The following is a 23,099-nucleotide window of genomic DNA, read 5'->3' as shown; positions in this document are numbered from 1 at the left end:
ATCACTGTGTGAGTGGTCAACACCTAATTGCAGACAGCTTTATGCACTGTCAAGGGGGCTAATAAATTAGCAGCTAGTCATGGGCTTAACTCCTTAACAGAAAGATAGGAGGATGATTGTCATGCCCCAGTATAAATTGGGAAGCAAATAAACAAAATACTCTAATGAAGTTATAAATTCTTAATTCAGAGTTCTTGGCTTTGAAAGATATAAATAATGAGTGTCTTTGGGCCAAAAGGCATTGCTGAGAAATGTGAAAAATCAGCGAGACACCCCTTTGTCAAGACAGTCACCCCTAGGACTTCTGCATCATCTCCTAGACAGAATCTGCGCAAAGGGTGCATCTTCCAGTCTCAGCCAGAGACAGACATTTCAAGCAGAGACAGGAATTTCAAGCTGGAGAAAGATCAGTCCTTTGGATGCTTCACCTGGTACCACTCAGAGGGCCAGGTCCATGAGGGCCATGTTACAGTAATTACTTCTCGACTCCAGGAGGCCAAGTTCACCCCTGTAGCAGCTCTGTCCTACCTCCAGTACTGCACCAATGGGGACCCATCAGATCCACCGATCTGACAGTCAGGAGCTGGCAGCAAATGTCTGAGCCTTGCACTGCTATTCAGAGAGGTGAAAGGAGGCTTTCAGACACCACTCAATTCAAGAACACTGAGAGCTACAGGTCCACCCTGTCCTACATTCAGAGGCACACATCTGATTATTGTGTATTGACAACCTGCTGCCTCTCTTCAGCAATAGCAGCTCTTTTCCAAGAGATTTCTGTGAAAGGTGTGCAGGTAGAAGGCACTCAGCCAACAGCTCAGTGAGAAGTGCACTCAGCATCCAGGCCAGCGCTGCCTCTTCCCCTACCCTGGGGGGGATCACTTCCAGCTGGACAATGCAGAACCGTGGAGAACACAGCAGTCCTTGGGGATGGGGCAGCAGCTTGCCCTCTCCTGGGAACACTGAGCACTCCTGTCAGAGAGCTAGATCCTGGCAGCACACAGCAACTCCAAGAAGCAGAACAGTTGTCTGTGCAGTGCCCAGGGCTGTCCAAGCTGCTGACACAGTCCTGTCTGTTGTGCTGGCCAGGACATCAGGTTTCTCTTCCTCTGTTAACTGAAAGCGCTATGGGAGTCCTGGCATCCACCTGGAAAACCAGCGGGGACTGCAGTGAGAAAAATTCTCATCGAGATGGAGTTCTGCTGCTCAGTGTTTGCTTCTGGGAGGCTTTGCCTTCGACTCATTTCCCCTTGAGATAGCAAGCATGTTATTTTCAATCTCTTCATGCTTGTGGGGAGAGCAGATGACTTTCAGGCTTAGACTGCTCCCAGGGAAGTTCATTTGCACACTTTGCCTTGGCTCAGGCAGGCTGAAGCACTGACAGTTCGGACCACAGATGACAATGTCTAGCAGCGACAATAGGAGCAGGAAGGCGCAGTAAGGAGCACTCAGGACAGCCTAACACTGGTGAGCCCTCCCAGACAGCACCCTTGTGTCCCACTCTAATGCTGTTCACAAACACAACATGCCCACCTAACTCTCATCACATTTCTTAGTCTGCAAAGTATCAGCTCTGAAAGCTACTGGACTACTGGCATGCCTGTTCCTCTGCTGAGATGCACCATGGACAAACAGAGCTGTAACTAGTACTGGCAGTGCCAGGAGGGGCAAGCAGGAACTGGTGGTGAGCAAGAGCAGTGTTTCCTGCTTGCAAGGAAAGCAACCTTCCTCCCATAGTGGAGGGCACTACTGGGCCAGGAACAACTACAAACACATCAGCCCAACTCCCTCTGCTCTGGAGACCCACAAGCAGGACTGTGCATTTCTACTGCACGGCACAAAGCTGTCAATATGTCTCATGGAAACGGTGCAGAGGACACACGATGGAAAGAAACCCACTCTGGAACAGCAGCAGCACAACTGAAGGCCAGCCCTAGCCTCCCAGCTACCAGTCCAGAGCCTCTCTGGGTGGATGCTGTGGTAGTGCTGGAGGTGGGCACCCCATCACCACCAACTTGCACCCTTGCTGCTGCCGCCTGTGTACCACTGCTGCTGTTGCATCCCCACAGGGCATTCAGCACCTGCACTGTGCCTCCTCAAAGCTGCTGCTAGTGAGCATCAGGGCACAGCCGCACAGGGCTGTGACTGCAGGAAGAGAAGCGTGACCTTGTCCTATATTTTAAAGGCCACTTTTCATCTACAGAATCAGCCAAATGAGGGCAGCAGCAGGGAGGAGGAGAGATGAGCAATGCAATGCAGCCGCTGGGCAGAGAGGCAATGCCTTCCAGCTCAGCAGTGCCCTACTCTCCATGGTGAGAAAGGGAGTGCCTGGCTGGCCCTATCTCTGCTCCCTTCCTCGCTGTCCTGCTCCATGACAGTGAGGGCATTTGTGGGGCACTGGAGTTGTGGGGCAGGGAGAAGGGTGGTGCCCAAAGGAACAGAAGGGGCAGGGAGGAGAGGGAGCCTTTGGGCATGGCCACATAACTCTGAGTCAAGGCTTCTGAGGATCTGAGCTTGGTCTTGTCGCAGCTGCCAGCATCCCAGTGGCTCCCTAGGTCCTGCCCCAGTCTGCCAGCCCTGCATGGTGTCTCCAGCACTGAGGGAGCTCCAGAAATCACCAGGCACCCTGCGTGGGAACTGCAACCCGAACGTCCCATTGGTGTTCTGTTCTGGAAGGCATGCAATAGTTTCATTTTTGCCCTGAAAGACTAAACACAGTTAGGTCATTCAGTCTAAATGTGCTCCTCACCTTGGCTTTGAACTTCAGGAAGCAAATGGAGAAATTCAAGTGTGTGGTCAGCTTTGCAAAGGAAACATAAAGCAAACTGAAACCTGTAGTCACTTCTCCACACATCTCCAGGAACGTTGCCTGCCTCTGCAAGAAGCCTGAGCCACTGGGAAGGCCAGTCTTTGGCCATGGACAGCCAGAGAGTGGAGAGGAGCATATGGGCTGTGGATCCATAGCTGCAGAGCTGGGGTAGGAGAGCTTCTCCAGGAACCCGATGGGCCTCAGCCTTATTCCACAGTTGTGAGAATTCACTCCAAGCTCTGGAATTAAAGATATTCTTAAGCATTTTCCTGTTTCAGAGCTCTAGTGACAGTGTATCATTTAGTTGGCAGAAGCTGAGAGTTTGTGCTCCCCCCCTCACTAGTCACCAAACAAGAGAAAGGAAGGCTGCATTATGAATTGATGTTCTCTGTTCACCCTCCCATTTTCTAAGAAGAAAAACTGCTCAGATGCAGACATTAAAGAAGAAGGCATTTCCCACATCCCAGCCCCAAAACTAGAAAGCTTGCTCAGATTTACACCATTGTACAATCAACGAATGTACAGATGTCATAGTCAAGAGATGTACCAGAGGGCTTGGCTGCACAGTTATTACACCAAAGCAGCAAAAGATAGGATGCGTACCATATCCCGGGCTCACTTATGAAACTCCAGTAGAGTGGATCTCCAGAGAAACCCTTCCCCACTGACAATCAGCTCTTCAGTGGCTCTAGGAGAGGTGCAGCCAGGCTCCACCCCTTCTTACAGCACAGGTGAATTGCCTTCACCTGTGCTCCCATGGCTGACTCACTGCTCACCTCAGGTGATCAATCAGAGGTTCAGGCCATGATTCAGCAGTTCCTATACACACAGTTCAAGAGTTTCTAGGGGAAAAAAGGCTATGCTGTCTGCTGAGATGAAAGAACACAGGAGGTCAGAGCGGGAGTGCTGAAGGACCACAGCTTCTTCACTTCTAATCCTAACAGAGGCAAAGTGCTGCCATGAGCACAGGGACCTGCTAGCACCCGGCTTTGTGTACTGCAGACCTCTCTGTGAGCCCTTCCAGTAGTTTGTGTGTAGACACAAGAATATGCTACAAGAGGTGTTTGAGCCTTATCCCTAGCTGGCCACTCTCCTTTTCTGGGGTGTGAAGGCTGGCAGAAAAGTGGATATTGCATTATCCTTTCCCCAGTTCCTGTTTCCTTCCACACTGCCACTCTCAGCTAAATTCTGATAGTGCCCCAACTTGAGAAGCCTTCAGCCAGGTGCCCTTGTCACTGGGGATGGAGGAGTCAGAACTGAGTGATGGTGCTTGGCGGGGGGGGGGATGAAACAATGAGGTGATGCATGAGGCTAAAGCAGGTCTATGGATCAGGCTCCAGCGATGCTTTCCAAGAGGCTTTTGTCTCTAGAAGCTGCCCAAATTAGAAGCAATTTCCAAAAGGATATTGTCCCCTCAGAGCCATAGCCACCAGGGTCAGGCTTGGGCTCTGCTTCCATTGGGATGGATGTATGGCAGCAATTCATGAAGCAAGGGCCTGAACATAGCTGAATGTGGGAATGGAGGTTTGTTGCATAAGGTATCAGCTCACTCCTAATGCCACTGACTGCATCAATTCGTACAGGGTATCATACCAGCCAAACAAATTCCATTTGAATGGCAACTACAAAGTCAATCTACAATCTACAATGTTAAATGGCAGCTGGGTGGGAGAGAGGCATGAGGATAAGTGAGGCCCAAGATGGTAAAATTAAACAAAAAGAGAGAAAAGAAACTTTGTTACAAAGCGAAATCTTCTCCATGTTTGGAAAGAGAAGTAGGGTGATCCTCACAGATCCTCACAGATCCTCACAGATACAGGACAAGACAAGCTCCTCGATGGCCCCACAGAGCAGCACGGAGCTTTTAAAAGCTGTCTTTCTTTCCTCGTTCCTGCCCTCTGACTAGGAGCTGAGAAGCAGAGTGAATGGCAAAATGGGGCAGAGGAAGAAAAGCCCTACTGCTGCCACTGGAAGAATAAGACATCTGTGTAGCTGCAAAGGCGGTTTTGTTGCTAATTGTTTTTACAAGGGGTTAGGCTAGATTGAACATTAATATTAAAGTTTCAGTAAATTATGCATATTATGCGTTTGCATGAGGCATCCCCCAGTGATGCTTCGTGCAGCTCCCTGCATCATTAGCCAGCTTTCCCCTCAGCACACCAGTCCCTGCAGCAGCCTGCTCACAGAATTGGTGGCTGCATGTCCAATTAAGAAAACAAAATCCAAAGCAAAAATGAGAAAGGCCTAGGGAGTTGATCCCTTTCTGCCAACAGAGTGCAGATTCCAGATGAGGGGCAGACAAACAAACATCATCATCTTCCAGCAAAGGTGACACTGTAGCCCAAAAGCAGAATCCCTCTGACAGGTGGAGGGGAAAGGAAAAGGCCATCTTCTGCCCAGCCATCCTCCTCCTCAGGACAGGCAGATCCTCAGCCCTAACCCAGGTACATCTTTTCCATTGCAGACTGTATCTACTTTTCCCTACTTCCTTCCCACGTCCCCCTCTCTCCCAGTCTTCTCACTGGATGCTTGGCTCCTTGTATTCTGCTCCTGTCTCTTGTTACTGCTTGTATGAGCCAAAACTGTATCATCATATCGTTATCAAGCTATGCACCTGATTTTCTGGTACACTGTGTCCTCACTGAGAGGCAGCTCCTTGCAGCTTAGTGCTGCATTCAGTACAAGCCAGGCAAATTCTGTTGTGATGAGTAATGCAGCACTAACTCTTACCTGTCATCTGCCATGTGCTTTCATACCCTGCCCATCATCCCATGCATGACCCCCAAGCAGCTGCTTTGAGCCCCAGCTCCCTGCAGCTGGGAACTACTTCTGCCTGGTGCAGTCTCCAGGCCTATGTGTCTGTGATAAGACACTGCTGTAGATGCTGTGCCCAGTTTGCCTGGCTGTGTCGAGGAGTTCACCAGCTGCTCCTTCCCCTTCCAGTCATGGCTGTGATCGCTCCATGGCTGTGGCAAGAGCTTGGCTTGGTGTGCCTTCACTGCGATGGAGAGCCCATCAGCTGCTGTCTGGAGCTCCCCCAGCAGTTGCACATTTTTATATGGGTAGAAGAAACAGCAGATGCTCGTGTTGCAGGCTGCCATTTCACAGTTCCCTGCCCAGTTTGCTGCAAGGAGTGTGAACTCAAGGCCAGGTAGCCCCTGAGCTCCCAGTAGCTCCTCTGCTAGTTTTCTTTCTTCCGTTTCTAAACTCTGCAGCCTCATTTGCTCCACTGGATGTATATTTTTTTCACTTAGCTTGACAACCTAGTAATAACCGGGAGAAACCTTAGCTACACTTCTTTGCTATACTTGCCAGACCTCCCACCCTTAACTCTGGCACTGGGGTCCATATCACCTTGCTGCAACAATCCTGATAAGCTTGTGCAAGGGACCAGAACCAAGACACTCCATTTGGAGAGCAAAATACTGAAGGAGCACCCCATTGCAATGCTGGAGTCAGGAGGCCACAACAGAGCCCTGGAACTCCCTCCTTGACTCACCCACAGTAAGGACAGGCAGGGGCAGAATGGGCTCCATATTCAGGAGGAGCAGCTTTTCTTGAGTCATGTTTGGCAACATGTGGGGAGGGAGCACTCTGAAAGCCACAGCTTCTCCTCCACTGCTCACCCCTAATACCCACAAGCAAGTCAGTGCTGAGTGCTGCATTTTGAGCAAGGCCAAGAGTCAGTCCCTGACCTCAGGCTTCCAGATGCTTTACAGAGAAGGAGATTCTGTGAAGCGTACCGTGATGTAATTAAGTAGGAGAAAATGAAGAGAGGACAGAAACGTGTGGGAGTGACAAATCCAGAAGAACCTGTATAGTTCAAAGGCAAACAAATCAGGTTCAAAAAACAGCCCTCCTTTTCTGCCAGCTCCCATGAGCACAGCTAGTAGTTTGGGAAAACTGCACAACCTACAACCTCCACTCCTTCAGGGCCCTGTTACCTTTCCCTGATCAACCAGATTTAGGTCATTTTCTGAGCCAAAGGTTGCAGATATATTACTATATTTACCCAATTATTTTTATCCAACTGCGTTTCAAATCTTTTTTCATACTTCTGATCTTTACAACATCCTGCAACAGATAGTGATTTGTTTTTTATCCCCAGTTAAATCAGTTGTTGGGTGGAAGAATGCTTTCAAGGTCAGCAAGCACTCCCAGCAGCTCTACCTGCCCCAGATCCCATCTCTTTCCCTGTGGCTTTCTGGTTCCCAAGTCTTGGTGCTATCTGAGACTCAGACACACCTCACCAACCAAGCATCCCCCTGTCAATGTCTTGTCACTGCAGAGAAGATGCATGGCCAGGAACACTCACTGAGGGCCCTGGGATCATAAGGAGGTTCTGTCTGAGTGGGAGACAGAGTGCAGAGAGGGGGAGCATTGGCAAGGCCATGTGAGCTGCACTGGGCAATGTGTGGCCAGCTGAAGTCACAGGAGCTACTGCAGGCAGCTGAGGAATAGAGACACCCATAACTAAAATCCTCAAAAGAGGATCCTACTGAGAATGGCTGTGCCAATTGCCCAGCCTGGCACAGAGATGAGAGGGGGAGGAGAGCCTTAGTCCTGCCCCATGGTGGAAGGAGATGTGTGCCCCAGCAGGAGGCTCCAACTGTCTGACCATGGTCAGTAGAAAGGAAAGGATCAGTCGATGCATGAAGGCCTCCTGTGCATGGTGTGGGTGGAAGAGAGCAGCTATTTCTTCCCCAGGAGATTACACTCTCTGCAAAAGCCCTTCTTACTTATTTCTTTTTATAGAGCACAGCAATTAGGCACTCCTCAACACTTTTGCACCCGGGGCTGCCACACATAGGAAGGGGACATTTGTCGTTTCCTACTGTGCCAGTCAGGAGAGCCTGACTGCTAAAACCACACACAGCCATGGCTGAGATCTTCTCCTGCAATGGGAGTCAAAGTCCCCACGGAGGTGCTTGTGCACCATGCCTGCCTGGACTGAGGGGTGAGATGGGCATCAAGCCTTGAGCACCCAGCCTCAGCCCTCAGCCTGCTCCTACCTGCACAGCAGTGCCACCGCGGGGCTGAGGGGCTGTGTGTGGGTGCACTCACCACACTAAGCTGCGTTCCTTAGCACTACCAGCCATCCAGAAGACAGACGACTTTGCTGCACAGACACACGCTGCCTTGACTGGGGCATGCAGATATAAAGAAGCAGGAGAAGCCAAGCACAGAGATAAAACAGGAAGGTAGCTGCCAACTCAGAGGGACACTTCCCAGAAAATGCTAGCCCCCTGCCCAGCCCCTGCACCATGCCAGGACACTGACAGGAGAGGGCAGTCAGTGGGAGGTAACCTGCCCTGTGCTGCTGACATGATGATCTCCCTTGGAGCAGCAGCTGGGGAAGGGCAGATGGGTGCTCTAGAGTCTTACACGTGAGCCAGGGTATGGGGTTATAGCACAGCACTGTACTGAACATCATCTGATGTGGTCAACAGCATGAGGCTTACAGGACATTCTGTTACCTCCATGCTCCTCTTTCATTAACATGCTTGTCAGGTGCCATAGTGGCAGTACTTAGATGTGTAAGCATCTACCAGAGCAGTGCAGGGACAGTATGTTCAGCTCAGCACCACCTCCTCACCAGACCACACTGGCTACCACAGCCCCTTCCTCCAAGCATGTAACTCTTACTTTGAAGCTGTCAACTTCCATGATGCCATACAATTTCTCAAGGCCCCTCTCAGTGCCAGGCAAAGGCAGAAATTCTTCAAGGAAGCAATATAAAAAACCCTGACATGGGCAGCCAGATGTTTTGCTGGAATTGCTACTGAGGGCAAGAGCATTCTTTGCATTCCTCTGCAAGCCACAGCTCTGGAGTCTGTCATTGCAACCTCTGCTCTCATCCAGGCTCAGGCTAGAGGACTCCCTTTGGCTGTTAGGGATACAGGATGTGCCAGAGCTGTTGCAGGCTCTGCCAGTGGGATGCTCAAAGCCATACACAAACCTGCCCTCATCAGCCTGTGCCACATCAGTCAGAGGGACACTGAGTACCTCGGTCTTACCAAGGGGAGCTGCTATACCAGATGCCAGCAGATGTGCCAGTATGAGGATGCTCAGTAGCATTTTCATCTCTGCCTGGCAACATCAATTTAGGCCTGTTCATCTGGTGCTAAGGTTTAGAGATTCAGCAAAGCTGTTATCACAGCCTGAACTGTCATGCCTACAATGCCAGAGCTTTTTCCTAAGCTGCAGCCTCCCAGTCCCAGAGTGGGTGGGGGTAACATTCTGCATACACACAGCACCTAGCACAGCAGGTCTGGGGGTGGCACAGTCCGGAGACACTTATAACCTGAGGAAAAACACACAGCTTGCAGGAAAAAGCCATAAAACATAGCCAGCTTTCTTCTTCTCACTGAGTGAGACACTAGCTCCAGGTCAAGTGAAAGGAATTTACACAGAAATGGCCATGTCTTTCTGCAGCTAGGGTACAGGCATCCTGGAAAGGCTCCAAGGAGACAGAGATATCTGGTGACATCCATGCACGCTGCTCCTCCCACCCACTTCATCCCAATTGCCGGCCCTGTAGCTGCTGCATCTGAGAGTTGCTGGTTTCAACACGTGGCACAGGCTTCATCCTAGAGAAGAAGTGAAATCCCACAGAGACTCAGCCAGCTGGGGTCTGGCAATATGGGACCCCTGCACAGAGGGTCAAGGGAGCAGCGCTCTAGCAGCAAGCCATGGGCAGTGTGCAGGGGACATGTGGTGCATGTGCACAGAGCAGCTGGGCTCTGCTGTCAGTGCTAATGAGATGTGTGCCCTCCTGAGTCTGACCTTTCTGCGAGCAGCCTGTCACTTGCCTGCGAGAAAATAAATGCCCAGAGAGAAAAATCTGTGGGAGAAAGAACATACAGAGAGAAGAAACAAGCTGGGGGTCACTGGCTGCCATCCATGGACAGAACAGATCCTCACTCCAAGGTCAGAACAAAGTGGAGAAAGGTCTGGTCCTCCTGCCTCTAGCTGCAGTGAGCTGGTCTGATCTCCTTCAGGCTGCCTGCTGCAGCCAAACCACTGCACACCATGAGATGCTGACAGGCCACAGCACCGCACCCCACACTGCCTGTGCAGGCATGGCCTCAGCAAGACCCTGCCACAGGTAGGGAACGTGTTCCTTTCCTGGGCCAGATGCACAGGGCACTGGAACATGGCTGCATGTTACGTATCTGATCCCGACACTGATCAAGGCCGTTTCCCAGACTTAATGGGGCCTTCCTACAATTGCATCCCAAACTCCTGACAACAGACAACCCTGTGCTGCCCACCACCCCTTCTGCCTGGAGGGGTGGCTCAATGGAGACGTTTCAAGAATGCTGGGTCTGCTCACATCTGTCACTCTGTCACTGCAAGTCAAGACCATGCCACCACGTATCCTCAGGAGAGCACAACTCTGACAGCTATAGACAAATGCTTGGACTACTTCAAAACATTTTCCAGCTACAACTGTGAGCACAGATCTTCCAGTCAGGCAGTCACACGCACTGCACTCGTGCCAGCTCAGGGACCTGCACCTGGCCTGTAACAGGAGCAGGTCTCCCCAGGCCCACAGGCCTTCAGCCACACAGTGGTGGCTGCCAGCTTCCTCCCAGCTCCACCAAGCCTCAGTGTGCTGGGTGCTGCCTTGCCCAGCACCGGGCTTCAGAGGCAGAGGGATAAACTTGTGCTTTTAGCCTCTTTTCTTCCACTGCAGGAGTAAAGTGCTTGCTTCTCCCTGACACGGCTTTCCAGAGTGGCATTGTTCACTGGCTTTGCTGTGAGGGGGACAAGGCCAAAGACAGCATCCAGCACATTCAGTAGCCTATGATGTCCCACTAAAATATGACAGCTGCCCTCAATCAGCATTACGGCAAGGGAGCACAGCCAGCAAGCATCTTAACCTGTCTCTGCTGCAAGAGTACAGAAAACTTGACAGATGTTTTTCAAGCAGGATCAGAAGGAAAGCAGAACCCTTCCAGGAAAGGTCACCTCAGCAACAAGCTCCTCCTTCACATTAGCTCCCCTTGCTTACCAGGACACAGGGTGAAAGATTATTTCCCAAAGCCTCCATTACCAATGTGCTAGCACATAGCAGCTGCATGGGGAGCCACCGTGCAGAGAACAAGCCTGGGGCAGCACTATTGGCACTGAAGAGGTATTTGCCACTCAGAAAAGGGGTGATTCAGATGGCAGAAGGACACAGGGAAGCATTGTTCAGCACCAATGGGCAGCGCAGCTTTGCTCCATGGCTTTCTCATTCCCCTTTTGCGAAGGATGAGGAGAAAATACAATGAAAAAACTCATGGGTTAAGACAAGAACACTCAGCAGTTACCATAAAAGGCAAAAAAACTCAACAATAAGGGAGAATAATATAATTTATTGCCTACTGATAATAGACTAAATCAGTGAGAACTAAAAGCAAGCTAAAACCACGTTCCTCCCATTGCCCTCTTCTCACTCCTCCTGAAGGGAATGGGGATTGCAGTCAGTCCAGAACACTCCATCATCTGTTTCTCTTTCATCCTCAGCGTCTTCCCCTACTCCAGGTGTGTCCCTCCCATGGATGTTGTCCTTCCTGAACTGATCCCACTTGGGCTTCCCGTGGGCCGCAGCTCTCCAAGCATTGCTCCGCTGTGGCTCGATACCATGGGGCCCATCCTTTAGGCACTGCTCCAGCTCCTCCCCCAGACCCTCGGCTCCCCACAGCTCTTCCCCACGGGCTGCAGCTCCGGCCCAGGCTCTGCTCCTGTGGGGCTCCGTGGGCTGCACCTTCTTCAGTCCACATCCACTGCTGCACCACAGGTTCCTCCATGGCTGCAAGAGCAGATCTGCTCCGTGTGGTGCCCGCGGGCAGCAGGGGGATGGCCTGCTCCACCGTGGGCCTCTCCTGGGCTGCAGGGAGCTGCTGCTCTGTGCTCCTTCTGCACTGACCTTGGTGGCTGTAGGGCTGCTTCCCTCTCATGTCTCACTCCTCGCTCCCAGCTGCTATTGTGAAGCATTTTTTTCCCTTCTTACATCTGCTCTCACAGGGGCACTCGGCACTACTCATGGCTCAGGTCTGGCCAGCACCAGGTTCCTTTTGGAACTGTCAGGAGCTGGTTCTGATCTGAGATGAGGCAGCTGCTGGGCTCTGCTCACAGAGGCCACCCCTGCAGTCCCCTGCTACCAAAACCTTGCCACATAAACCCTGAGCAGCCTCCTGTTTCGCTGCTAACAGAAGGTGCTCACTCTATGGAAGACTGCATACATCAGGGCAAACAGACTTCAGCCTGCAAGACAGATGGGGTTTTCTTGCTTTTACATTCATCTCCGATGCAGTAGTCAAGGAGGGCTTCTGGAGTCAGAACATTTGACTTCAAACTGCTAGAAATACAGAGCTGCTTGGTGCTGCACCTCAGACAGGTTGCTCTCTAGGTACATGCTATTATGCAACTAGGTAGCTCATCAAGCTGCAGTGGCTGGTAGAAGGCCCAAAAGTCATTTTCTCACCAGTATATTTCCAATTGATGTCAAGTAGTAACTGCCAGATTCCAATCAGGTCCTTTACTGCAGAACCAGGACCTGCCACAGACACTTACGTCTCCAGCTATGCTCAAGCCACAGAACCCTGTCCTTTCCCTTGTCCCAGCCTGGCTGCAGTGCACCGAGGGAAGTGCTGCTGGAAAGATATTGCTTACAGCCCCAGTTCTGCTCCCAGGGCTGCTTGGAGGGCCATGCTGCTCTCCTCCACAGCCACCAGCTTGCCCATTACTCAACACCAGCCAGAAAGCAGTACAGCCAGGGGCACCAACAGCCATGGGCTTGTGTTGCTCATGCCAGGGAGCCGTGGCCGAGCTGCTCAGCAGGGAGGAAGAAATGCAGCTGTGGGGACAGAGCTCTGCTTCATTCTGGCCCCATGTCCCCAACCCTGCAGCTCTGTCAGAGTTTGCTGTTCTTCCACATCACAACAGACACAACCTATCTCACTTCCCCCAGACTGCATGGTCAGCACCCATCCTGCTCATAGAACACCTCATCTCAGTCAAACACCTCCCCAGACTATGTTCTTAGTCTCTTCCTGGCAAATCCAAGCATTCACATTTTCATATCCTAAATCCCACTACTGACTCATCACCTGGAGACAAAGATGGACATCCATGCAGGAGAAGGTCTTCAAAGCAAACCACTGTTCCTCCCTGAATGTGCGGAGGTTCAGCTAACACAGAGCTCTCACGGAGGTCCTACCGTGCACTTTCTTGGACCCATCAGGACTGATGCTGTGCATGGGATCCAAAGACAGGAGAGGAGGGCAGGGGATATTTCCAAGCACTGTCTCCACTGAGGCCATGGCTTCTGTAGTCCTCAGCCCTATGCACCTCAACCTGATCCGTAGTCTCCTCAACATCTGCAGACCTGCTTCACACCTTCAAGGAGCTATGTTTTGCCAGATCTGAGAAGCATCCTAGTCACCAATGAATAAGCCCAGGCACAGCCTGTGCTCCTACCTTGTATCCCACTGGTTCTGCAAAGCAGAACTTTCTGTCATAGGCTGCATCCTTGTGAAAGCAGAACCACCAGCCTGGGCATCTTACTGTCTCATCTGAAGTCCACTTGTACAGATGAACCACAGTGAGTTCAGGAAAGACTGTGACAAATCACTTGTAAAGCCTGGCAAATTGGGACCTAGAGGAATGCAAGCCCACTGGGCAGAGAAGTCACATGGATTTGCTTGGATGCCATTCCCATACTTGAAGCCAAGATAAAAAAAAAAAAAAACAACAACAAAAAGAAGTCACACAAGAGATGCAAGTGATGGTCCTAAGTCAGAACAGAGAGCATTTTCCAAATACAGTAGCCTACTTAGTGTTGACAAAACTAGTACTGGGCAATCAGAGCAAAGCAGTCCTTTTGCATGTCAGCTGCAGGAGAGCAAATGCCTGGAGCACCGATCACCCACATCACCTACTCAGTGATTTGTCCTGTTTTCACTCCTCTGTGAAAGAGACCAGGTCAGAGGGGCAGGGAAGGCATGCAGAACTCTCCTCCTTCATGTTTTTCCAGCAAGTCAGCAGAATTGAGAGAGGCAAGGATAAGAAGCAGAGGGAAAAAGAAATGGAGTGGAGGTAAAACAGCTTTGTGCACAAACATGATATAGGTGAAGAATGGTGGCCAGGCAGCAGCTAAGCAGGAGATTCTGTTCCTCAGCTCCACTAACAATAGAGCAGGCATAAAGATGCTGCTGCTGTAATTTCATGGACCAAAGACAGTCAAAGCTGCATAAGTCACTTCCCAGACACAGCCTGTGGTTGGATGCAATAACCCTCTGCTCACATGCTAGATAGAATGATTTCATTTGCCTGGAAACAGTGCTTTCATTACTGAGACATCCTCAGAGCATCTGAGGCCTCAGTTGCCCTTGCCCTTTATTCCACTGAATGTTTCACACCTGCTTTGTGCTTAACAGCATCCTCAGTGCACATTCAGAGAACAGAAGGCTGGCTTGCAGACCATAGGCATGGTGGCACAGCAGAGCCAGCTCAGAGGTGCTTTTACTGAGCATGAGAGGAACATGGAAAGAAACAAAAAACAAAAAAACATTTATTACTGGCAGAAGACAAAAGCTGCAGTTTCTTTTGGTACTGAAGCACAGAGGAGACAGATAGATTCAGTCATGTTAAAACTGGACTATGACTCCTGACATGGCAGGAAAATCTGGACATTCTTTTGAAGCATGGATGAGTGCTTTGCTATTGAAAAAGCAAAGGAAGAGGGAGAAAATGTAAATTAAAGATACATTTTCTTTGCAAGTACAAAAAAGTCCTTGCAGGGAACAATGAATATTAAGGAAGGTGGAGTATCTTGCTAATGCAGAGAGCTCCTTATCTGCCTGTGTCTTCTGATAAAGTGTATGAGAGCCCCCAAAGGAACATTAGACCAAACTGGTTACTGGCCATTAAATGAACACACTTAGAGAGCGTGAACTTCCAGTAATGCTATACATGCAGTCCTCCCTGGTGATCTCCTCCTAATGAAATAAAGCCACAAGAGGCCCCAAGTGGTCACACACCACAGCTGGGTGACTGTTTAACAGGTCCCTGCTGGATTGCAGACAGACAGAAGGTCTCTCACAAGTTTGGGAGCCTCTCAACAATGACCAGCAGAATCTCAAGCGGCTCAAAGCTGTGCTCAGCCCAACTGGAAGGACTCCCAGCCCTGGTGATGTGACAGCCACCAGCCCACCCCAACTGTACACAGGCCAACAGGCAGTAATGGGCAGCAGGATCTGGATCATCCTTGTCCCCTCGCACAGCTCTAGGCTCAGATCGCCTGCCAGCCAAGCTCCTGGAAGGTCAGTGAGGCTGCAAGATGAGCTCTGCCTCCCACCGAGTGCTGAGCAGGATGCTTTCATCACCAGATGGGAACCACACCATTTCCAAACACATGTGGATTTAGTCTGTTGGCAAGATTATTCAGTTCAAGAAATAAAAGGCACTTGCTCATAAAGTAGTCACATTATCTGGAGATACTCTACAGAAACACGGCCCAAAACCAATGGGCCACAGTGATCCTAACTCATTTTTTCACCAAAGATGATGCCTGGCACTGTCTGCACACTCCTCCTCCCCACTTCCTTGCCACTCCCTGCCCCTCAGTGCTGCAACAGAGGGGTTTTTCCAGGTGTTCCCCACAGCAGGTCCCTCGGGGGACGCCTGGTGGGCACAGGGGATTGCATGGAACAGTAGGAGGCACTGGCTATTCATTAATGTGAACACATTGATGTCATTAGATAAAATCCTGGAGAAAACCATATTAAAGGAATCCTTCTCCTTTCTGTGACTAAGAACAGTCACCTTTGCTTGGAGATGTCACAGTGCAAAGTCTGTTTTGTTGCTCTGCAGAGGCAGTGATGCTGAGCACCTGAGCAGGCAGCCCCTTCAGGACCAGCATGTGAAGGCCCCAGGGGGAGGTGAGCCACTGCCTTCTTGGCAGGCAGCCTGGCACAAAGAAAGCTCTGTCTTAACACCTTTGCTGTGGTGAAAGGCTGGGAGAGCTGGGTTCATTCAGCATGGTGTAGAGAAGGCTCCAGGAGATCTCACTGAGGACCGAAAGTAAGCACTACTTCTGGCCTGGTCAGAAACTGGGATGTGCAGAGGTGTGGAGTCAACACTGCTGGAGAACACTGACACCACTTTGAAGACACATGGTCTGCGACAATAGTCATGGTATCCCAGCACGGCTCGGACGGAAGGGCCCCCCAGCCCTGCCATGTGCTGACTGCTCCCCAGCTCAGGCTGCCCAGGGCCCTGCTGTGGCCTTGGGCACCTGCAGGGATGGGGCACCCACAGCTCTGGGCAGCAGTGCTGGGGCTGCACTGCCTCTGGGTAAAGAACTTTCATTCACACCTGACCTAAACCTCCTCTTTCAGTTTAAAGTCACTTCCCTTTGTCTTGTCACCTGGCTCATGTAAAAAGTTGCTCTCTCTCCTGTTCAGAAGCTTCTTTCAAGTACCAAATGATGAGTAATTTTGGCAAATAGACAATAAGGAAATGTGCAGAGACACGGCAGGATTAAGGCAGAGTTCTAGTGAATGCCAGCTCACCAGCAGGTGGAGAAAACATGCAAGCATTATGGCTTTGAGAATGTGAAATTTGGGAAACTTCTCAGTGCTTCAGATACATGTCCTGTTTGACCCCAGGGGCGCAGGACAAGGGAATGGCCAGACAGGCCCCCAGCACAGCCATCACAATGTCTGTAAAGGGGCCTGAGATGAGAAATTAGGATCACAGAACATCCTTCTCACCCTCATTCCTTGCCTGCCCTAAGGTGACACCTGACAGACCTCCAAACAGCCCAAGCCCAGCACAGCCTTCTCAGCCAGCTCCTGGGGGCAGTGCGTGCAGAGGTGAGCATAGCAGCAGGGCATGCCAGGCAGCAAAGCACGGCCATAGCATGGCCACACAAACCAGTACTGCAACAACAGATAGGAGCACCTTCCTTGTGGAACTGCAAAGCCCTGAGCCAGCTGAAACAGACCCAACAACTCCAAAGCAGTGGCTCTGATATGCTGTGTATATGGATTTTTTCTCATATTGATTAACCCATTTAGACTTAGTTTATTTATTTGCAGTTAGGCTGCCTTGCAACTCATTTATGCTCTTAACGCAGCTCCTGCAGAATCAACGCGTCCCCTGCATTAATTACAGGCTCCAGCACAGCCATGCTGCTTGGGGCATCCTCCCAGCTGTGCTTCAGCTCCACTCTGTGGCTTGTACAGCACTTGCCTCAGTAGGATGGCTCTGGACTACTTCCAGCCTGAATGCAGGGAGCTGCACGTTCTCTGAGGACGAGCAGAAATAGCTATAGAGTAGGTGACCACATCATGAAGGAACAACCATTCACAGTACATCCTTTATAGTAACAGGGCTGCACTGTCAGCTTTGCTGGACAACAAACAGCAGGATCCGAGGGAAGTTATTTCCTTTTTCAGAGGAAGGAATCAAGATGTTCTGCTTCATCTTTGTCCATTTTCCAGGAGCTCAGTGCTAAGGCTCCATCCACAGCAGCTGGCATTATTCATCCAGCTGACAGAGGTGCACCTTAGCAATAGCAGAAATGAATGCTGCTCCAAACAGAGGTGCTGTCTGTCAACAGACTCCTGTTAATTGCTATAAGCCTAAGCAAGTATCTCATATTTGTTACTTCTGGAATAGAAAAAATAAGGGTACAGGAGTAACAAACAATAGGAACATCTAATAGAAATAGAAAAGACTTGAGCTGAAACAAGACAGACACAGGAACATTAGGGCTGCTGTAAGAGACCATGCAGATAATAACAAAAATTAAACTCACCGTTAAGTGGTGTAAAGTGAAAGCATGGAGCAGTCAAGCACCAAGCAGTCAAGCAGTGAGATGAGAACCCCTCCATGTGCCTGCATGGCATTAACACTGCATGACCTTGGTGCCCTTCAAGGACTCTAAGCATTGCTGTCACAGGAGTTAAAACACTGGTGACATAGCTGCCACGTAAAATCAATTGGATATGCAGAACTACACTCTGGATGCTCACTGGCAACACAATGAAGCCATCAGCAGAAATCCCCCTGAAAACAGATGGACACAGTCCACCTGCCATTTTGATGAGAGAGAAGGAGGTGGAAATTAAACCGGAGGCTGCATGAGCTGGCAGGGAAGGATGTTCTATTTCTCTTCCCAACAAAAGAAGGGTGTGCCGTGTCACTGGGATGGAAGGACAGCTTTCTATAACCCGTTTCACATCTTCTCATTTGCAAGATCAATGAAACTCTCGAAGCTACTCTTTTCAGGGTGGTGCAGAACAACAGAGGTTACCATACAAAATACCTATCATCGAGACTCAGCTCTGGTCTGCCCAATGTTAAGAGTCAATGAAGGAATGAAAATTGAATGGTGGCTCCCAAGGCTGAATATAATCACACCGGACTTTGCACTGTAGATGTCATTATTGTTGATCCTTAATTGATGACCTTCACCCAGGACTGAGCAGAATCCACATTCCAACATAATTTGCACATATCAGAGGACAAGAACAATACCACTTTGCCTCACTGCACAGCTCTGGCAGCTGGACAACTCTCTGCATATACATAAAGCCAACATACCTCATGCATCGGTGCCATTTCATAATGCACACTGCAGTTTGGCCTGACCCTAATTCATTGCTGAATCAGTGCTGCAAACACATCACCTATTACACTTCATTAGCGTGCAGTAATCTGTATTTACACACACACAAATCTCTCTTTTGCTTTCAGATTATCATACCAGATTATCCAGCTGTTTTAGCTGGAAGGAAGGGGTAGTGTTATCACAGCCATAGGTGTCCTCAGGCTATACAAAGGCAAAAAAATATTTCTGCCATGACATGCTACAGCTTTCTATTTATGCCCTCCTTCCTGCTGACTTCAACAAGAATAACAGCCCTCACCTCCTTCCCCTCCCAGATTTATGACCATCTCCCCTTGCAAACATTCAATCTGTGTTGCCACATGTATGTGCCAATTTCCCTCTTCCCTTAAGCGTGCAATTGATTCCTAGAGTTGAACTCCAAGCACTCAACCTCAATCTATATTTATCTGAAAGTTCCTAGCTTCCCTCCTTCTGTTTCACATGTAGCAAATGGATGATGCCCCCAAAAGCTTACTTCTTCCCCACCTCCTTTGTGGGTCTAATTAGAGACATCTATTACAGCCTCACCAAAAGCATGATGGAAGAACAATTATATTTTCTGTTCTCGGTTGTTAAAACTGCAGTTTATTATGGGAATCTGGCTGCTACACATGTTAAATCTCAAAAACAAAACCTGATAATTAACTTCCAAAGACACACTCAAAGTAACCTATCCATCAAAGAAGCAGGAGCACCACCAGGACAGTCTGCAAAGCATTGACACTGTTGGGCCAAACTGGTTTTCAGCCAGGACAAGCATCAAGCACTATTCATCTTTTCATCTTTCAGACAGGATGGTCCCCAGGCTCCATGCTACCTGTGCTGCTGAGTTACATCAGTAACTGGTGTTCTACTCTAAAGCAGCATAATCAGTCATTGTGTTGGTGCAAAGAGCCAACAAACCAAACAGGCACCTTTCATCAAATCTGGGAACGCCCCTTACAATTTGTCCAAATGACAACTGCAAAGACAGCACTCCCTCTGGATATAGGCAAGCAAAGAGCAAGACGATGGGAAGAGCACAGTCAGAGTGTAAAAGATCTCAAGGACGTTAAGGCCAAGAAAGCACGTAAAGATAAAGTTAAGAACAAAACACTCACCAAACTGCAGTGACCTCCCCTGAGGGCTCATGTTCAGTATTCAGTCTGTTGAAAATGGACAAACCAAGACACCAGAGTAATGGAGTTTAAAGCCCTTGAGGAAAGTGAAGAAACTGTATCAAGGCAGCAACATGAGGGTTTCTGGCAGCTGATTCCTGCAGTAGGTTACTGATTATTTGGAAACACACAACCACATACTCCCTTCCCAGAACATGCTGCATTTGTGCCCTGCCATGTACTGCTCATTATGAGTTGAACTTAGATGTAACAGAACACAACAGAACAGAACAGTAACACTGTGATGTTACTTTTGGGGACACTGGACATCCCAATGAGACAGGCCAGCCACACAGCACCATAAACTTCAGCTATATAATACATATATAAAATAACAAAATTGTACAGATGTTTTCTGTAGACAAGACCAAGATAAGATTTATTTTAATTAAAAAAGAAGGACAAGCAGTGTTATCTTGTTAGATACACATACAGACAAATATTTGAAGAACTCTACCAGAGGAGAAGGTTAATGAGCAGACTGCAGGGCCTAAAGAGCCCTATAGAATTTTCCTACAACCCACGTTAGGGAAGATGGGGAGAAAGAAGAGACCGTCTTTTGTGAAAGTACTTAAAGTTTCTGATTACAACAAAACAGAAGGGTGCAGTTCATGTAAAAGCCTGACACGCATCTCATTTTCCTCTGTTTCAAAACCTGGGTGACCACTGTCCAGTAATGAATGTTATCAAACTGTTAACATTCTTTTACTTCACGCTAAACAGAGTGTCAGCAGTAAGTACAAAAGGTTTCAACAGAATTAGAGGAAAAGATATTTCAGTGTTAGTGGTATAAAATGGGATGAATTCTGCTGCAGCTTTGAGCACTCCTCCACAACATAGCAATAAATCATAATTAAGCAGCTAAGGATCTGACACAGTTTTGTAATGCTTTTGGTTACATTCCTGTAATTCGAGCCTAGGAAGAGTAGAAGTTCTCCATTCAGAGCCTGGGTTCAGGCTGCAGAAAGCTATAACCAGTCGTGAGCTTACCCTCCTCATTCCAGCGGCATCAAACAGGAGCAGCACAGGCTCCAGGTGTGAGATGCATCACCTCCAGCCAGACAGGTAAGACCAGAGTAAGGAGCTGTTCAGTACAGAACGAGAAGTTGTCGCAGAAGGGCTAGAAGAAAAACAAGGTGTCCAAAGCCATGTGGCTGTGTTCAAACAGCTCCAACAATTCTTCTCATGTGGTGAGGAATCTTTCTGGTTTTTCCAAATCTGTCTTTACAGCAGCAAGAGAAATTAGCGACAGAAAATGACTTAAGAAGCTGGAAAAGTTAAGAAAGGTGTAGAGTAAAAGTGATTTTAAAAAAAGCTGTTTGTTTCTATGTGAGCACTTTGCTTAGTCTGTGAGCATGCCCTCAGGAAGCTCTACCACTACAGGAGCATAGTCGTCAGGCTCTGCGTCAAAGTCCCACTTAAATTTCTTCGTTAGGTGAGCTTTGAATTTTTCAGCCTTTTTCCTTAAGGCCCCATCAACAGCAGCATTGCACGTGTAGGAAAAAAACACCTGAAAGAACAAAGTAGATGTCAGTGAGTTTTGTGGCACATGCTGTGCATCATCAACATGATGCGGCAGGAAACGCTTCAAGATAGGTTCACCGGGAAAGGGTGAGACTTCCTGGGATCCACACCTGTTTGGGACGGCCTAAGCAGAGCCTGCACGTCCCCTCTCATCCCACAGCCATTCTGCCTTCAGTTGGGGTTACAAACATTAAGGCAATAACTTTGTTTTAAGTAGTAGCATACATGCAATTAGATACGTATTACAGAATTCTGAAATATGCTCAACTGTGAGTAAAAGATCCCCGTGTGAGCAGGAGGGAATGAAAAGCACAGAATTCACCTGCCATGTGGGCAGCTTCACAGCATGAGCTAGCAAGGCCAACAGGTGGCTACACCCATGGCTTTTCACAGCTGGATGGATCATGAAAGCTCCCAAAGCAGTTCTGTCATACCGTATCACCAACACGTATTTATTTCATCTATCTTTTTTTTTTCCCCCCTTTAAACACTGTCAGGGTTGCACATTCAATGAAGGACACAGCATACTGCTACTGCCTCAGATCAAATTCCCCAAAACAGAATTGCTGAACTCAAAGCTGAACACTCGGACCATGCATTCCCCTCCATCCTACTGCACACTTCCAGTCCACTTGCACATATCCAGTGCTAAAAGTCCCAGAGGTCCCCTGCACTATTTCAGGACATCAGGGGAACCGCACAGGAGCTAAGAACTGCAGAAGAGAGGCTTGTTTGACCAAGAGGCAAATTTCTTCTTTCCTACCAGAAATGTGGTACCTGCTGCCAGGGGCTAAGAGTGATCACTGAAGGCAATACAGCCATGCTAAGGGCATCCGCTTCGTCAGCCAACATAAAAAACAAAAGCAGATGAAATCCGAGGGCACAAAAGACTCAGGTGCCCTTGAACTGGGAGCATAACCAACAAGACAGAGTGCCTGCAGAACTCTCATTGCATGGAAGGAACAGCTGGCTGATGCATTCTTTGTGCTGCTCTCATTTCACAGGGTTAGTGAAATGAGCTGCTCTGTGAGTGTGCTGCAGATTGAGGCAGATTTTCCAGTCATCTAAAGGAATGGTAAAAGAAAATAAAACAATAAAAATAATAATAAAGACTTTTATGAACCTAAATTCTTAAAAATTTTAGTGGGGGCAAATAAAATCATTTGCTTGATTAAAGCAATGCTTCTCATATCACTTCATCCAGCAAGATAAAAACAAACTCCTCCCCCCTGCAAAAAGAGGAGCACAGCAGGAACCCGGAGTGCCCAGCAGAGAAATGGAGTCATTCCCTGAGAAAGGGGAAGCACTGCTCACTTACATCAAACACCTCTGACATACTCTAGGCACACAACTGCTCCTGCTGGGACTTCTGTTGCTGGGATTTACTGGCATATTTGCTTATGGCTTTTTATTTTTAAAATCACGTTTTCCTTAAAGTTTTGGTCTATTGCTGATCTGTTAGCAGTTACAATAACTGGGAGTAACTAGTTCCACTACTGCTGAATTACAGATTTGCCCATGTCTGTCTCAGCACAAGCAGTGTATTTCTGCAGGTAGGAAACCATAAATCCCCTATGAACAAGAACTCGATTTGGACTTGATGATCTTTAGAGTCTTTTCCATCCTGAGTAATTCTATGGTTTCAGGAAATCTTCACTTTTGCATACAGCTGGTAAGAGCAGAAAGGCTTCTTAAATGCTATCTATGCCTTCAGTTCAATGAGGTTTCACTGCAACTTCTCTGCACGCTGAGCACAACATTCAAGCTGACCAAAAATGAAAAGCTGGACATGAGCCAGCAGTGTGCGCTCGCAGCCCAGAAGGCCAACTGTGTTCTGGGCTGCATTAAAAAGGTGGCCAGCAGGGGAGAGGGAGGTGATTGTCCTCCTCTACTTGGCTCTTGTGAGGCCCATCTGTAGTGCTGCATCCAGGCCTGGGGCCCC

General features: G+C 48.9%; 1 long non-coding RNA gene across 2 annotated transcripts in view; it reads right to left on the bottom strand.

The window, feature by feature from the left end:
• Positions 1-23,099, bottom strand: part of LOC109370723 — a 26,830-nt gene continuing 3,731 nt past the window's right edge. Inside the window, exons 2-4 of one of the 2 annotated variants that reach the window (XR_002121075.1) lie at positions 3,410-21,143; positions 2,747-3,045; positions 1-2,666 (exon numbers count right to left, since the gene is read on the bottom strand). This is a non-coding gene — a long non-coding RNA (uncharacterized LOC109370723). Of the gene's footprint in view, positions 3,046-3,409; positions 21,144-23,099 lie in introns of both variants that reach the window. The other variant, XR_002121072.1, reaches the window with a different exon arrangement.

Source organism: Meleagris gallopavo, chromosome 22 (assembly GCF_000146605.3).
Source record: "Meleagris gallopavo isolate NT-WF06-2002-E0010 breed Aviagen turkey brand Nicholas breeding stock chromosome 22, Turkey_5.1, whole genome shotgun sequence".
Classification (NCBI taxonomy): domain Eukaryota; kingdom Metazoa; phylum Chordata; class Aves; order Galliformes; family Phasianidae; genus Meleagris; species Meleagris gallopavo.
The sequence above is the reverse complement of the archived record's forward strand: the minus strand, read 5'-3'. Positions and strand labels throughout refer to the sequence as shown.